The sequence below is a fragment of the Pleurodeles waltl genome, chromosome 1_1 (assembly GCF_031143425.1).
Source record: "Pleurodeles waltl isolate 20211129_DDA chromosome 1_1, aPleWal1.hap1.20221129, whole genome shotgun sequence".
Lineage (NCBI taxonomy): Eukaryota > Metazoa > Chordata > Amphibia > Caudata > Salamandridae > Pleurodeles > Pleurodeles waltl.
In genome coordinates this window covers 968,429,295-968,442,033 of record NC_090436.1, presented here as the reverse complement: position 1 = coordinate 968,442,033, position 12,739 = coordinate 968,429,295, and the positions used below count along the sequence as shown (strand labels likewise).

The 12,739-nt window shown below is 41.6% G+C and overlaps 1 protein-coding gene across 2 annotated transcripts in view; it reads left to right on the top strand.

Annotated features, from left to right (window-relative positions):
• Positions 1 to 12,739, top strand: part of DAPP1 (dual adaptor of phosphotyrosine and 3-phosphoinositides 1) — a 198,299-nt gene that overhangs the window by 178,068 nt on the left and 7,492 nt on the right. The window lies entirely within an intron of this gene.

Genomic DNA, 12,739 nt, shown 5'->3' with positions numbered 1-12,739 from the left:
AATGCTCACTTTCTATAAGTGGCATTTTCAAACACACAATCTTAAAATCAACTTTACTAAAAGATGTATTTTAAAATTGTGAGCTCAGAGACCCCAAACTCCACATGTCCATCCACTCCCAAAGGGAATCTACAATTTAATCAGATTTAAAGGTAGTCCCCATGTTAACCTATGAGAGGGACAGGCCTTGCAACAGTGAGAAACGAATTTAGCAATATTTAACTGTTAGGACATATAAAACACATTACTATATGTCCTACCTTAACCATACACTGCACCCTGCCCTTGGGGCTACCTGGGGCCTACCCTAGGGGTGTCTGACATGTAAGAAAAGGGAAGGTTTAGGCCTGGCAAGTGGGTACACTTGCCAAGTCGAATTTACAGTTAAAACTGCACACACAGACACTGCAGTAGCAGGTTTGAAACATGATTACAGAGCTACTTATGTAGGTGGCACAACCAGTGCTGCAGGCCCACTAGTAGCATTTGATTTACAGGCCCTGGCTCCTCAGGTGCACTTTACTAGGACTTACTAGAGAATCAAATATGCCAATTATGGATAAGCCAATTACATACACGTCGTACAGGAGGCCTTGCACTTTAGCACTGGCTAGCAGTGGTAAAGTGCCCAGGGTAACAAAAACAGCAAAATCAGAGTCCAGCTCACACCAACAACCTGGGGAACAGAGGCAAAACGTTAAGGGAGACCATGCCAAGGATGAAAAGGCTAACATACAACTTAATCAATTCAGGGTTTAAAAGAAAGTTACTGAATCTTTTAGTCGCGGGAAGCTTATTTGAGTGCTGTATGTGAAAATATTTTTAAGACCTGTTCCCAGTCATTAACCTCTCACTTTGCTATCAAAATATCACAGTCTACAAGTTACTTCGCATTCTCAACAGAGAAATCGGGTATTCTTACTTTCACCACCATAAAGTACTAGATAACAGCACTGAAATCTATTAAGTATCAACAGAGTAGTGCCAAAACAAAAGTAAAACCAGAGACTCCTGCTATACCCTCCCATTTCTGCAAGCAGGTACTTATGCTTGCTGGGCTCATCCTTGGGCCCTACAGCCTGCCAAGAACCTTGCAGTTTGTGGGCCATTCCTGAGTGGCTTGAAGCATGCACACACCTGTGCTGACTGCTGAAAAGTCAAAGGTGGAGTTTATCTTCAGCAAGCTTTCCAGCAGTCTGCACCACCTGGTGGCAGTTAAAGAGAAGTCCGCCACCACACTTGACAAACAGCGACTAAGCAAGCAGGAGAACAGGTTGCAGACAGACCAGTTGTTGTGGAGCACAGACTTAAGTGAGCCCTGAGAGTCCATCTCTAAAGGCTCAATTTGTTAACACATCTTATTCACTTGAATCCTTCTTTGCTAAGCAAAAATAGTAAAGGCTTTGTCACATTACTGCTTCAGAGAATCCAGAATGGCAGAATTTTAATCTTTGATTTGCCAAGACGGAAATCACAAGTATGGTGTAATTTCTGCATTTCCAGTGCATTAGTTGGGTGGGGTTTGTTGCCATTTCCTATGGGAAACAGTGGGAGGCAACAGGGAATGCATATTCTTTTAAACAAGTCTTGGATCTATATTATTTGTTCATGATTGTACAAAATGTGTTATTATGATGACTATAAAACTCATGAAATTAATTGAAATTTACTGTGCAGGGCTGTCTTTAGCGCTAGTGGCACCCAGTGCAACATTCAGTTTTGGCAACCGTCCCCCCTTGACCTCCCTCTACTATCCCCAGGCTAACATGAGCCTCATCTTTCCATACTCCCTTTCTGACATATGTTTCATTTGTTTTAAAGCACTGATAAAGGCTTACTAACGAGAATGTATATCTACCCAAATACACCTTTTTTAGCAACATTAGTAATGGATAATGAAAGACTGGGAAAAAAATAACATCCTAATCTATTTTATGCAGTTGATGACAGTTCATAACAGTCTCTCGTCTATATATTAGTGTTGTATCTTATGAACTGCGTTAACAAAGGGATCTCTGTAACAAAAGCAGTAATCTACTCAGCTGTCCACATAAAATACAGATCTTTGATCTGCACGGTATGCGTTCTTTGCAGCAGGCATATTAACCCTCTGCGCTACTTAACAGCGAGTCAAAACTGCCACTAGAAAAAAGTCTGATCTCTCTCTCTAGCAGGAACATTAATCACAAGAGTTATCTTGACATTTTTATTGCTGCCTGAAAGCTGGAAGCACAAGGAAGACTGCAGCAGGTGGTTTTAAATCATAATATATTGCTAACCACAGCGCCCCCTCTGAGGTCGCGCCCCTTTCCAAGATCACCATGCATTGCAGCTGCACCGGTCGCACTGCTCTAAAGCCAGCCTTGGTACTGTGCACTTTAATACAGTTTTAATGGATGTAACTTATTAACCACCTTGAGAGGATTTTAAACAGGAAAATTCACTTTTCCTGTAATAGTGAGAGGACCATTATTGAAAAATCTTGAAATCTGGGAACCCTGATCCACTTTGGTAATATTCCCTGTAAAACCATGGGAATTGTGTGCAACAGAGTTCTAGAAACAAATATAACAATGTATGTCTATCCATCACCACAGCTAATACCTTTGTAAAGCGCTCTATCACGTTTTTAAGTCTTGTTTGGGTTTCATTGAACTCTGCATAAATAAGATTATGATTTGGGCTGATACATACAGGGAGTGCAGAATTATCAGGCAAGTTGTATTTTTGAGGATTAATTTTATTATTGAACAACAACCATGTTCTCAATGAACCCAAAAAACTCATTAATATCAAAGCTGAATGTTTTTGGAAGTAGTTTTTAGTTTGTTTTTAGTTTTAGCTATGTTAGGGGGATATCTGTGTGTGCAGGTGACTATTAGTGTGCATAATTATTAGGCAACTTAACAAAAAAAAATATATACCCATTTCAATTATTTATTATTACCAGTGAAATCAATATAACATCTCAACATTCACAAATATACATTTCTGACATTCAAAAACAAAACAAAAACAAATCAGTGACCAATATAGCCACCTTTCTTTGCAAGGACACTCAAAAGCCTGCCATCCATAGATTCTGTCAGTGTTTTGATCTGTTCACCATCAACATTGCGTGCAGCAGCAACCACAGCCTCCCAGACACTGTTCAGAGAGGTGTACTGTTTTCCCTCCTTGTAAATCTCACATTTGATGATGGACCACAGGTTTTCAATGGGGTTCAGATCAGGTGAACAAGGTCATTAGATTTCCTTCTTTTATACCCTTTCTTGCCAGCCACGCTGTGGAGTACTTGGACGCGTGTGATGGAGCATTGTCCTGCATGAAAATCATGTTTTTCTTGAAGGATGCAGACTTCTTCCTGTACCACTGCTTGAAGAAGGTGTCTTCCAGGAACTGGCAGTAGGACTGGGAGTTGAGCTTGACTCCATCCTCAACCCGAAAAGGCCCCACAAGCTCATCTTTGATGATACCAGCCCAAACCAGTACTCCACCTCCACCTTGCTGGCGTCTGAGTCGGTCTGGAGCTCTCTGCCCTTTACCAATCCAGCCACGGGCCCATCCATCTGGCCCATCAAGACTCACTCTCATTTCATCAGTCCACAAAACCTTAGAAAAATCAGTCTTGAGATTTCTTGGCCCAGTCTTGACGTTTCAGCTTGTGTGTCTTGTTCAGTGGTGGTCGTCTTTCAGCCTTTCTTACCTTGGCCATGTCTCTGAGTATTGCACACCTTGTGCTTTTGGGCACTCCAGTGATGTTGCAGCTCTGAAATATGGCCAAACTGGTGGCAAGTGGCATCGTGGCAGCTGCACGCTTGACTTTTCTCAGTTCATGGGCAGTTAGTTTGCGCCTTGGTTTTTCCACACGCTTCTTGCGACCCTGTTGACTATTTTGAATGAAACGCTTGATTGTTCGATGATCACGCTTCAGAAGCTTTGCAATTTTAAGAGTGCTGCATCCCTCTGCAAGATATCTCACTATTTTTGACTTTTCTGAGCCTGTCAAGTCCTTCTTTTGACCCATTTTGCCAAAGGAAAGGAAGTTGCCTAATAATTATGCACACCTGATATAGGGTGTTGATGTCATTAGACCACACCCCTTCTCATCACAGAGATGCACATCACCTAATATGCTTAATTGGTAGTAGGCGTTCGAGCCTATACAGCTTGGAGTAAGACAACATGCATAAAGAGGATGATGTGGTCAAAATACTCATTTGCCTAATAATTCTGCACTCCCTGTATTTGCCTTTTCCAAAAAAGTAGAACAACACTGCAAACATCAATACAGATACATTTATCCAGAATAAGTCTACAGTCTATGAAGGGAGTGTGTAATAAGCTCATAGTTTTGTGGAACAGTGTCATTTTCATCCAGAAATACTATGCGGTGTAAATGAACTAGGTTACATTTCAGTTGTGTTATGCAGACATTCCATCCAACTGAAACTTATCCCACATCCTCTCTGGCATCATTGGGGTGCCCTTAGGTCGCAGGAGGAAATAGAGCATTGCTAAGCTTCTGGATTGGAAACATGTCATGCAGATGTTCAGAATGATGATAACTCACCAGATGCATTATTTTTAAAACACAAAATATTAAGTTGATATTACAGGAGAATAGATGTAGAAATCCTCTCAGGCATAAGGTACTCTTCATTCCAGATGGAATGAGTCTTCAGAAATAAACAAAATGCTTTGTTTTTATGAGTTCTACAAATGGGAAGTAAACTCATGAAAACTTTTTAAAACACTGTGACCTAAGCAGTCAGGAGTGTAGAATATTCTGAGTGACGTCCAAGAGCTTTGCTATGAATTAAAAAAAATTACAGACTGGAATAAGGAGGTATTGTAGAGTTTGACCGATAAGTTATCATAAGAGAATGCTTATAGAACAAGGTTGTCTTTCTTTTTTAAATTTCCTTTTTACAATTCTCAGATGATGGTCTTAATGATGAACAAATTGCATATATTGAGATAAATGCACATCTTCTGGCAATTGAAAATGAGCTGGAACCTTCATAAATACCAAGATGACTGTAGTCATCTTGAATGGTAAGCTCTTGTGTTTATAGTGGTGCCCCAGTTTTATACATTTAGCATACTGTCAGTGGACCACCAGGAATGATACATGGAAGAATCCAGGTCTTGGAACTTCCTCTGTGCATTGCTGCCAAGTTATATTACCATGGACTGAAGTCACTAAGGTCCAGGTCTGAAAAAGATTGGTGTCCGATAACTGTTTTTGAAGGTGAAGTACTGGTAGTTAAGTACCTGTCACTTCACATGAAAAATGGCCAGTTGGTTTACCCCGTTCCAAATCGCGCAGAATAGGAATCTGTGCACCCATAGAAAAACCTCTTTAGACTCCCGTTTTTGTGGCAGTAAATGCAAAGGATGAGATTTAAACAGCCTTTTTGGTACTGGGGAACACACAAATGGCTTCTATGATGAGAACCTGCTGTTAATTGTAAAAGAAACGTACTCACCCTGTCTGTAATATGTTTACTAGCTACCCATTAGAAAACAAGAGGAATCTTCAATTATTATGTCAGCTGGAAGACAAAGGAGGCCTGAACTTGGCCTGGAAATGAAGAAGAGCCTGAACATGAGTGGTCCAAAAGCCTTACAAACCCAAAAACAAGTTTTATCCTTTTATGAAGGTCCTTTGTGTTCTAGATAGTGGCCTGCAAATAGCAAGCATGGATTTCAGTGTGACAGATCCATCATGAATTATTAAAGTACTCAATGGACCAGTAACAAATGTTAAGGCATTAAATGGAAAGACAAAGGCTTTGTGCTTCATATCGTGTTGCAAGGAAGAAGCACTTAGTCTAGGATGTCATCATTTTGAGATTCCAGAGGACAAAGTCTACATTTTATTATCACTTACATCGTTTATCAGGATCCACTGATGACAACATCGTTTTTCTCCGAGCACAAACATGTGTCCCTCTTAAACTTCTGGAGAAGAAGACCAGCTTTCTGTCAATCTTCCCCATAAATTGGCTTTGCAACTGACACTTACAGCTTTTGCATTGGAGTGACATAGGCAGGTCCCTTGGAAGTACGTGGATTACCTGCAATTGCTACACAATTCACCATCTGCTGCATAACAAGCAGAGTTCAACAGAAAATGTACCTAGCCCAGGATGCTCAAAAGTTACTGAAAAAGAGTCTGTCCCTGGAGGATGGATGCAGAGACACAGGCATGTCTGTTGTATACTAGTGATGCCTTGTCACATAGTAGGCGCACTCTTATAACCTCAGAGACTGACCTGTTGGGCCTCCCCACATGCCCAAAAATATCTTTCGAGAGACTATCTTTATTTTTTTATTTTGTTCTATTTTCTCATAAAGTTCTTTTCTGTCCCCCTTCTGGGCCTACACAATGGAGGTCCTAGTACTGTCGGGTTTGCCTGTTGGTTGGTCTCTGATTGAGCAGCAACCTTAGAGATGGAGTTGCTGTCAGCATTTACATCTCAGGCTCTGATGTGGCTTACCTGTGGACAAATCCATGCCTACAAAGTCAGAATAATCTCTTTAGCTCTGAGGCTGGTCCACATCAACCTTAATATTTACTGCAAGGGTATATCAGAAATACAAGGGTACAACAAACAGCACAGTGAAGTTACTTCCGTCCTGAATGCAAGACAGACAGACTATGCTCAGAATGTATTTCCTGTTGTTCCTGTGGGGTTGTCATACTGGATGCCACTGTTTTGCTGGAGCTTCAGTGAAGGGGTTACCTATGGATTTACTGTATCTTTGATTCCCTCAGCAAAACTCCGTGGGCAATCCCCAAAAGCTGGACATGTCTCATGTCCTAAAATTAGACTCAAGATGAAAGAGTACCTGAATTCTAACTTCAGAATAATCAGGAGACTGTAAGGTTTCATTTAGAGCTGCAAGACCGAGGCCAACAGCAAAATATTAAGTTCAGGCTTTTAAAATTCAGAGTGGCCTCTCGACCTATTTATGCAAGCAAAGTTACTTTAAATGTCCTTGTAGCTACAACAGTATTGTCTGAAGGTGTATGCCTATCGGCACCAGTATACAAGACGGGAAGGGGATAGGCCTCTAGTTATTCTCCTGTGAGGGGTCCAGTACTTAGGCAAGCTAGAAACCCAAGCTGAATTTAAATCTGTATGTTTAACATTTTAATTGTCTTAATCTCTTAATTTTCGAATGTAGAAAATGTAAGAAATTGAGTTATTAGAGTGAGCAAAAAGACACTAAATAACCCCGTGCTTAACCCCCTGGTAGCTTGCCACAAAAGCAGTCAAGCTTAACTTAGAGGCTATGAGTAAAGACCTAATGCAGCACTCAACCAGTAATAAAATGAAGACACTGAACAAGAAAAATTACAAACACCTTTAGAAAACTAGACTAACTTTTAATAAATAAAATTACATCAAAACAACAAAAATCTAATTAGTAGAACCAGAGAAAGTATGTTTTCAATAAAAGCACAAAACTCCAATTATGGTTATTTGGTCACATAGGACCAGGTCAAAGTCAAATGTTAAGGCCAACTGAGATGGAGTGCGAGTCAGATACAGGGACCAGGATCGTCTAGGTGGTAAGTTTACCTTCTAACATAGTCTGCTTCCATGAAAGAAGCACACAACAAGGTTCTTGGTAGTCGGGCTTGAAGCTGGGTCCAGAGAGGGGCTCATTGACAGCGAGTTACTGAAATCCCAAACCTCAGTTGGAACTTCGCACTGGCTGTATGGTTGTCACTGGAGTGAAGAGCTGGTCGACGGTCATTACTTTGCATTGGCGGGGAATGTTGGGAATGTTTTCACGCCAACAGCTCCATCTGCTGAAGTCCAGGGTCTGTATCCAGGTAGATCTTATCAACTGCTGGTCCCATGTTAGCCTCTGTGAAGTCCGCTCACATTCACAAGGAGACCAGGGATGGTATTTTTTGTAAGTGCCAAAAACTCTATTCTTTCACCTTGAGTCCATTTCTTGGAGTCTTGCAGTTTTAGGGTTGGAGCACCAGCCAAGGGTCCAGGATATATGGGGGCATCTCTTTGGGGTTGAGACTAATTCCAGTAGAGGCCAGCAGCAGGACTCAGCAGGTCTAGTTGGTACTGGTCAGCTGGGTGGTAGCAAGGAAAGCCTCTGAAAGCTTATTGTGTCCCAGTATTTCAAACAGGAGGTCAGATGGCTGACCCTTTCAGTAATTTCTGGAGTCTTCGGTTCAAGGCAGGCAGGTCCAATGTTTCTTCAGACTTCAGACAGCAGGGCAGTCCTTCTTCTGAGTTTTCACAGTTCCATGAGTGTTCTTATGATATCAAATCAAATCAAATCAAATCATTAACATTTATAAAGCGCGCTACTCACCCGTGCGGGTCTCAAGGCGCTAGGGGAAAGGGGGGGGTTACTGCTGCTCGAAAAGCCAGGTTTTTAGGAGTCTCCGGAATGTGGAGTGGTCCTGGGTGGTCCTGAGGCTGGTGGGGAGGGAGTTCCAGGTCTTGGCTGCCAGGAAGGAGAAAGACCTCCCACCCGCCGTGGAGCGGCGGATGCGAGGGACGGCAGCGAGCGCGAAGCCAGAGGAACGGAGGAGGCGAGTGGGGACGTAGAAGCAGAGGCGTCGGTTGAGGTATTCCGGTCCCTTGTTGTGGAGGGCTTTGTGTGCGTGGGTGAGAAGTCGAAAGGTGATCCTTTTGCTGACTGGGAGCCAATGCAGGTGTCTCAGGTGTGCGGAGATGTGGCTGTTGCGGGGTACGTCGAGGATGAGGCGGGCGAGGCGTTTTGAATGCGTTGCAGGCGATTTTGGAGTTTGGCGGTGGTCCCAGCGTAGAGGGTGTTGCCCCGTAGTCCAGACGGCTCGTGACGAGGGCGTGGGTCACGGTTTTTCTAGTGTCGGCGGAGATCCAGCGGAAGATCTTGCAGAGCATGTGGAGGGTGAGGAAGCAGGCGGAGGACACAGCGTTGACTTGCTTGGTCATGGTGAGAAGGGGGTCCAAGATGAAGCCGAGGTTGCGGGCATGGTCTGTGGGGGTCGGTGCGGTGCCGAGCGCCGTGTGCTACCAGGAGTCGTCCCAGGCGGACGGGGTGTTGCAGAGGATGAGGACTTCCGTTTTGTCAGAGTTCAGCTTTAGGCGGCTGAGCCTCATCCAATCTGCGACGTCCTTCAACCCCTCCTGTAGGTTGGTCTTGGCGCTGGCCGGGTCCTTGGTGAGGGAGAGTATAAGTTGGGTGTCGTCGGCGTAGGAGGTGATGATGATGTCGTGCTTGTGTACGATGCTGGCGAAGGGGCTCATGTAGACATTGAAGAGTGTCGGGCTGAGCGATGAGCCTTGATCTGAGGATGCCTCTTTTATACCTAGTGCCAGCAGTGTGATTGGTACAGCCCCTTTCCCTATCCCCAAACTCGTGCTGGTCAGTTCTTCCCTTTTCCCTGTATTTGTCTCCAATGTGTTTAGAAAAAAAACAATGGGCAGCAGTCCCAGGCGTGGAATGCATTTTCCAGTGACAAGGCAGGCAACTTCAGTAGTCAGGAAGGGACAAGGTACAACACTAATGCTCTTCTTTTTAGTGCTGGAGGGGCTGAGCACACTCCCACCACCCCCAAGGCCATCCTGCGAAGGAGACAAAAATCCTTCCCCACACCCAAGGCCCTTTTGTCCCATTTGGGAAGGTATATACACACATACTACAGGCAAGCCTTTAAGAGTCATGTGACACAGCCAAAATGGCACATATGGCTTTCTAAAAGTGGCACTTTCAGAATAGTAAATTAAAATATAACTAAACCATTAAAGCAAATTTAACATTTGAATTCAGATGAGTGGGATAACTATTTCTCTAGCTGTTCTCAAACTGAAGCCATCACTTATAAACTGTCTTTAGGTAGCACAGTGTTAGTCTATTTGAGAGCTAGCCTTCCTCCTGCAGTGAAAAATCCCTTTGTTTTTTTTTTCACTGCCAGGACATGTAACATTTAAGTACGTCTTACTTTTTAAATACTATACACACTTTCCTATGATCTGTTAAGGCTTACCTGATGGGTGACTTAAGTATTAAAAAGGAAGATATGGCCTGGCTAAAGGTTTATTTTACCAGGTCAAAATGACAGTTTTTAAACTGCTCTGCAGGCTGCAATGGCAGCTCTGAGACCTGTTTTAAAGTGTCCTGAGGACATGCAGTAGATTGTACTAGGGACCTATGAGTAAGTTAACTGTGCCAATTAGGTGTATTACTACTGTACTGTGTTTGTTGTGTTTGGAACAGAGAGCACAATCACTTTACTACTGGTTAGCAGGAGTAAGGTGTGCAGAGCCTTACACCCAACAAAAACGAGTCCAGAAAAAATAAGGTTGTGAAGAGAAAACATCTGGGGGAATACCATACAAAAGATGACCATTTCCAACAAAAACAATGTACTTTATGTCATACGTAGATCGAACGGTATAAGAGTGTTTCTTAACTCTCATGTTATTACAAATTGAAGTGACTAGTAAAGCACAGTCTTTTGAGTTCATGCAGAAGGGGAAGCATCTCTTCTAGCATCAACTGAATACACAATGAAGTGGGAATCAAGGTCTAGGTTTCGCTCGTGCAATTGTTTAATTTCATGTTGTCAGTGCATTTGGAGGCATGAGGCAACAAGTTCAGGTCTTCGTGCTAAAGTGAATTCAAGCTACAGAATATGACAATATGTTGCATAAAATACCAGAGTCAAAGCACATGTAGGAACAAATAGAGGAATCAGAGCAACTGATGAATTAACTGAAGAAAGTAATCCTGTAAGCGAAGCTCCATAAATAAATATTTGAAACAGGCCTCCCAAATAATCTATTGCCAGAGGAATTAGAAAATAGAGTTCAGCAAGAACCTACATCTGTTTGACATACTAGAAGGGTGGGACCTGGTTTATCTGCTGAGGGAAATTGCAGAAGTAAACCCCTTTTTATTTAGGTTTTGAATGCACAGTGAAATGTTGTAAAAAAAGAAAGGCAGTTGCACAAATGTAATAAGATTTTCACATTCCAAGTTGTATACCATGTATAACACATACACAAATTGGCCAATCTGGAATTCAAGCACTTGCCACAAGCAATCATTTGAAATTGTGCTTTTGAGGCATTCTGTTGAACACCTTTATGAATTTAGAAAATTCACAACTTTTAACCCGTGACAAAGATTTACATGTAGAGTGTATTATTTATGAATTTTAAAAATCGGCCCACGAGTACTTACTTTGAAAGAGGTGGACATTACCAACCCTCACTTTTCTTGTAAAAGTAGACTATCATATATGAATAATGATTTGAAGCTTTAGATGTACTCAGTTCTATGCCTTTCTTTGTGTTTGGTTAGGGTTGGCTCTGTCCTTAGGGCGGTTAGGGCGGAATACACTACAATTTACAGCCTGTAAACTAAAGTTCCTTCAGGAAGGGAGGACAAGGTAACAAGTTCACTGAAATGGATTAGGTTACCTGGTCTCCGGTACAGATAAGACAAATGGTAGTACAGCAAAAAAAACTAAAATGCTTCCACTAATGACAAACATAAAAACGTTACAATAAAGTGGTTATGGGTATGCTGTAAATAATGGAAAAGCTTTCAGTTCTGAATTAGAATGTTAAAGAGTTACTGAACAGAGACTAACAAGGACATGTGATGTAATTTTAACTTTAAAATAATTTTTTAGGATATGCTTACACTGCAAGAGACTTTACTTCAGCAATGTAATTGGGTTAAGAAAGTAATTTCTGCTGAAATGATAACAGTGCCAATGGTAATACCGGACATATTTCACTTTTTGTTGAAGTCCCTGCATAAAGAGAAGCTTTACTGAAAGTTAGACACTGCAAAGAATCTTGGAGTTTACTTTTTTAGCATCATAACCAGATCCAGGTTAATTTGACTGACAGCTGCCATTTAAAATTTACAGCAATGTAAGTTTAATATGACTCCTTGAATCTGCAAAGGTGTCGATCTCTGCATTATTGTAAGCACTTGTGTTATTTGTTTTATTTAAACCACAACAGGCTACACCCATTTTAAGGCACTCTTTGGGAAGTATAGCACGGAATTAACTTAGTAGAAGTTACTGTTGATTGTTTAAAGGAAATATTCTAAGCCGAGTCTCCTTTTACAAGGCTAAGATTGAGGTGGGTAAGATATAAGCATTTTGTTAGTACTCATTCACATAATGCTATGCAGGGTTCCATTGATGCACTTTAGTAGAGCATTATTCTTTCGTAGAAAGTGATTTTTAATGTCAACCTATCGCCAGTATTTTGTTTTATTAACTTGGTGTGAATAGCGGCAAAGTGGGTATAACTTCTATAGATTAAAGTGACGCTTGGGTGGTCAGAAGTGGGTTTTCTGCGTGGAATATTACAGCAAAGAGGTACAGGAAATAAATGCAAATGAGTGGATAACCTTCAAAGAAATAACTCAGTGGATATTCAGAAATATTTGTTATGTTTTCTTCTCACCTCTAAACATGAATCTGAATATTTGAAATCTAAGTGGTGCAGCATGTGGGGGAGTGCACCAGTATCCACCACATGTATGGAGGAAGGAAGCAAAAGTTATTTTTGCAATTTGTATATTTTTTTTAACTTTATATGTGTAGAATCTCCAGATGTACAGACTCTTCACCCACAGGATTAAGAAAAACAGGCAAACGTCAGAAATTAAAGTAAATTGCAGACCTTACCGTTCATATGTTGTTCTAAGAGAAGTTGCCATAAATCTGTAGATTTTGCGA